Source organism: Arachis duranensis, chromosome 1 (assembly GCF_000817695.3).
Source record: "Arachis duranensis cultivar V14167 chromosome 1, aradu.V14167.gnm2.J7QH, whole genome shotgun sequence".
Classification (NCBI taxonomy): domain Eukaryota; kingdom Viridiplantae; phylum Streptophyta; class Magnoliopsida; order Fabales; family Fabaceae; genus Arachis; species Arachis duranensis.
Window position 1 is genome coordinate 91,855,902 of NC_029772.3, and position 4,454 is coordinate 91,860,355.

At 29.4% G+C, this 4,454-nt stretch overlaps 1 long non-coding RNA gene across 1 annotated transcript; it reads right to left on the reverse strand.

The window, feature by feature from the left end:
- Window positions 1–217: 217 nt before the first annotated feature.
- LOC107459130 (uncharacterized) lies at window positions 218–4,237 on the reverse strand. The gene is made up of 3 exons (XR_008005929.1): window positions 3,057–4,237; window positions 2,521–2,677; window positions 218–535 (listed from the first exon to the last, which is right to left on the reverse strand). It is a non-coding gene; the product is annotated as an uncharacterized LOC107459130 (long non-coding RNA).
- Between the last annotated feature and the right edge of the window lie 217 nt (window positions 4,238–4,454).

Genomic DNA, 4,454 nt, shown 5'->3' on the forward strand with positions numbered 1-4,454 from the left:
TTTAATTAACAAACTGGTTAACTTATTTGGGACTTTTTGAAACTTAACTCCCTTTATAAGCTTTATTAAAAGAGATGAATGTAAATGTTATGATGAAGATCTCATAATATTCTTCCTATGTTTAGTTTGATTTTCTTTTAGTTAGCAAGCTGGTTAACTTATTTGGGACTTTTTGAACCTTAACTCCCTTTATAAGCTTTATTGAAAGAGATGAATGTAAATGTTATGATAAAAGCTATACTGTATATTGAATGTGCAGGTTTACAAGCAGCTTCAGCCTTTGCATATGAATTAGTGTACAACTAACATAGAGTGTATGATTCTGTGCCAACACAGTTTTGATAATCAAATTAAATCTTGCAGGAAACTCAAAGAAATCCACAGCTCATGACAAGATACTAGTCCACTTGAATATGTGTTTGTTGCTGCATTGAATTAAATTTACCAAACTCTACCCTTGAATCAGAAATCAGATCTAGGAAATAGGTCACCAAATCATTCTTCATGATCTAATATAAGTAGTGTTTATATGTACCTGTGTCATGATATAGAAATGCATCAATTTGTACACAAAATACTTGCAGCAATAGATAACATTAGCATCTAAATTCTTCTTTATTTAAGATAGAAAAATTTTATTTCATCAATTATTTACAGATGTCAACCTGACATTTCAACATTCCTGTTTCAAAAATTTCTAAAACAATAAGAGATGAATAATTAAATTCAAATATTCTGTTTTAATCATGACTTCTTTACACATTATAAGTCAGAGTATCCTATCTGATTCTGACGGTATGTATATACAATTTTTCATTATGAAATTGTTACCAATAACTAAAATTAAGGGATAGGTGTTATTTATTTCAGATGAATTTTACATAGAAAAACTTATAAATATCAACTATGACATTAGTATTTATTCTCTAAAACAAAATAATTCCTTACTTATCTTATATTCTTATGCATAAACAAATACTAACATCATTGAGTACCTGAAGTACTCAGAGAAAATTTTATTTTTTTAAATTCTTTAATAAAACAAAATTAAAGCAAACAAACTAACATAAAAGATAATTTTTTAAGATTGGCTATTCTATCTTGTATTTATACACTTTTATCTTTGAATTTGAATCTCATCTTAGCATAGTTATTCTATCTTATTACTTATATACTTTAAGCTTTGAATCTGTAGATAATGATTTTTTTCAATGAGACATTCTGTCTGATAATTTTTATTTTTTGTTTATCCTAATACTTACTCAATTGTAAGGGTCTGTTTCTACAAAGTATCCACTCATCCATTAATATATATACTTATCAATGCAATATCAAGCTTATTTTCTTGTCTTCAACCACCACACAATGTTGAATAACCATTCCATATTGCTAGACTTAATATAATTATGTTCTACAAAAAAAAAAAAAAACTTTTTTTAGAACTATATGATACAAATTTTACTTGGACAAGCTTGATGTTTCTACATTAAAAAAAAAACATATTTTTTTATATCTCATTCATTAAGATTAAATCTTCTGATTTATCAGTACTTCTGTTACTGAAATTTCATACAATTCAGATCATTCATTTTCATAACGATTCATAATGATATAATTTACTCTGATATTTTATATTTTCGTAGGATATATGGTATTCATATTAAATTAAATTCTTTTAGCTAAAAACTAATAGTTATACTATTAAAACTACACTCAAAGCTAAGTAAGCTTTTTATTAAAAAACAGAAAGAGGCAAAAAAATCACTCTACTTATGCTGTTTGGATATCATTGATTAGCCTTCTTAAACTTATGTCTATGAAGAGAAACAAAATCTCCTCAATTTGCATTACACTCACAAATACTGGAGTGAGTGGTTTGCTAAATGATAATTTACTAAGAGAGTATGATACATAAGTATCTTTTGAAAAATAGTAAAAACAAGCAAAGTAATCAACAATAATATGCAATAATTAATAAATTACACTCAATCAGCCTATGTATGTGTTTACTCTTTACTGATACAGTAAAAGATAATTAATGCAAATAATTTTCTCATTACCACTGCTTGATTGAGTCTTTTAAAAATATTAAACAATTGTTTCCAGCATGCATATTTCATTTCTTAGTTTGAGCTATTTTAAGTTCATGCATGATCAATCAATATGAATTACCAATAAATCATCACACATGTTCACTTTAAACTATCAATCTTCTATGGACATATATATGTATATATTTGTTTAAGTGAGAATATCAGCCTTCAATTGCAAGCCCAAAAAAGTAGAAGAACACAGCAAACCCATAAATTATCTTAGGCCAGTTTAATTGTAGAAAATTCCCAATACACAATAATTTTCATATTCTCCATCCTATTAATGGTGATTATTCTACATCACATAAAGAACCATATGCGACACATTTATACACTGAAGAATCTATTATTGCTCTTTGATCATGACCACTCACTGTTCAATGATTTATCAAATGAAACTAACTCAGCAGCACACAAAAATGGTTACCTAAGTAGTGGTTTCAGTGCTTGGAGTTCTTTACAGATCAGTTCAGTGGCAAAATCGACTAACTTTGTGAATCTGTGATAAAAATTGACAAATTCTAACTTAGACAACCCTCCAATGGAACCCAAACAGCAAAGCTGAACAAGTAATTAAATATTTTCTGCAGGTAAAATTAAAGCAAATCAGTGAGAATGAGCTGAATCCAAGAATATCTAACCTTAATAAGAAAAGGCTGTTACTTGAAATCCTCTTAGAACCTTCTTGAAGGGTTTTACTTCAAATGTTACTTGAAAAATATTATAAGGCATCCAAGGACACAAGAAACTTGTCATCATCTGATTCTGAAGGTACAGCCCCAAATTCTTGGCCAGATTGAAGTTGGAGAATGAAAATAGTAGAATGGTTGATAAGAAGGAACAAGAAGACGGACAATAGTATGAAAAAACAACGGTTTAAGATGATAAAACTTCCTTTCAACATTGATTTTTTCCGTTAAGATATGAACAGTTAAGTAAAAATACTGAATCGACAAACCGTACGGCCTTGACGAACTCAATTTGGATTTTGGTTTCGACTTCAACCTTCTTGTTCCATCCCAATGAAAAGAAAGTACCATCAAAAGTCACGCTTTGAACCTCCCACCACCACCACCCACCTTATAGAAAAATTTTTATAAAAAAAAAAATTTAGAGTGTACCGATATAGTGGTGTTTTAATAATTAAAAATTATTAATTTTAATTATAAAAAATATATATAATTAAGATCAACTATAAAAATTTATTAAAATACTGGTATACCGACATATTTAAACGCTTTTTTATACTATAATATAGATATTGTGTGCTTTAAAAAATTTTAAAAAAATAGTATGTAATATGATAAATAGATAAAAAAAAAGAAAAAATATATATACAGAGAGGAGAGAAAGAAATGACATGAATCAACTTGAAACTGCAAAAACACAGTGGACAAATGCCAATATAATGAAGATAGATGCTTTGCTTTTTCTCATCCTTATCGGGAAAAAAGCGTCAAAGAGAGATTTGAATACACCATACTACTTACAGGAGTATGTGTCAAAAACCTATTCGTATGTCATATCCAAGTGTGCTGCGAAGTGCGAACTAATAATAATTAATTATCAGGGTTCATCAGGTCCAGAAAATACATATATACATGAGATAGAGTTGAGACATATAATAATAACAATAAAGAAAAATAATTAGAGAGTAAGAACCGAAAATAAAAAGGCACGAGAATAGAGTTAAGACACAGAGAAAGGGAGGAAGAGAAGGAAGCTAAGAGAACAAGTAACTGACAGATAGAGAAGTGAGCACGCACCCGCAATTGCATGCCCTCATACAATCACCTGAGAGCGTGTGCTCACTCTCTTCTGTCAGTCTCTTTTTATCCATCTCTGTAGCTCCACACTCCTCTACTCCACATATCTCAGTGACTCAGTCTCTTCTCTTTGATCTCATCATCATGCTTCCCTCCTCCCCCTCTCTCTTTTCTCTCTCTTTTCTTTCCCAGCAAGCATGTGTGTTCTCTGTGATTATTGAGTCAGATCTGAAAGATCCTCACATTCATGCTCAGTTGCTCACATCTTTGTTATGGGATTCACATATGTATATATAAGTGCAGGACCCTCTAGAGCTCTAGCTACCTGAAACCACTCTTTTTTTCCTTCCCATTAAATGAATGAATTAGGGTTGTTGTCTGCTTTCTGTCCTTGTCTATTTTCTTTTCGCTAACCACCAACACCTAATAATTCTAGCCATTATATCGTAATAATGGAAGATTTTTAAGTGATAAAAGAATATTAAGTTGTGTTTGGAAGACCGACAGAAATTAAAAAACTAAAATTAAATTAAATTAATTTTTTATATTGTATTTAACGTAAAATATATAAAAATAAATTATGGTCTGTATATTT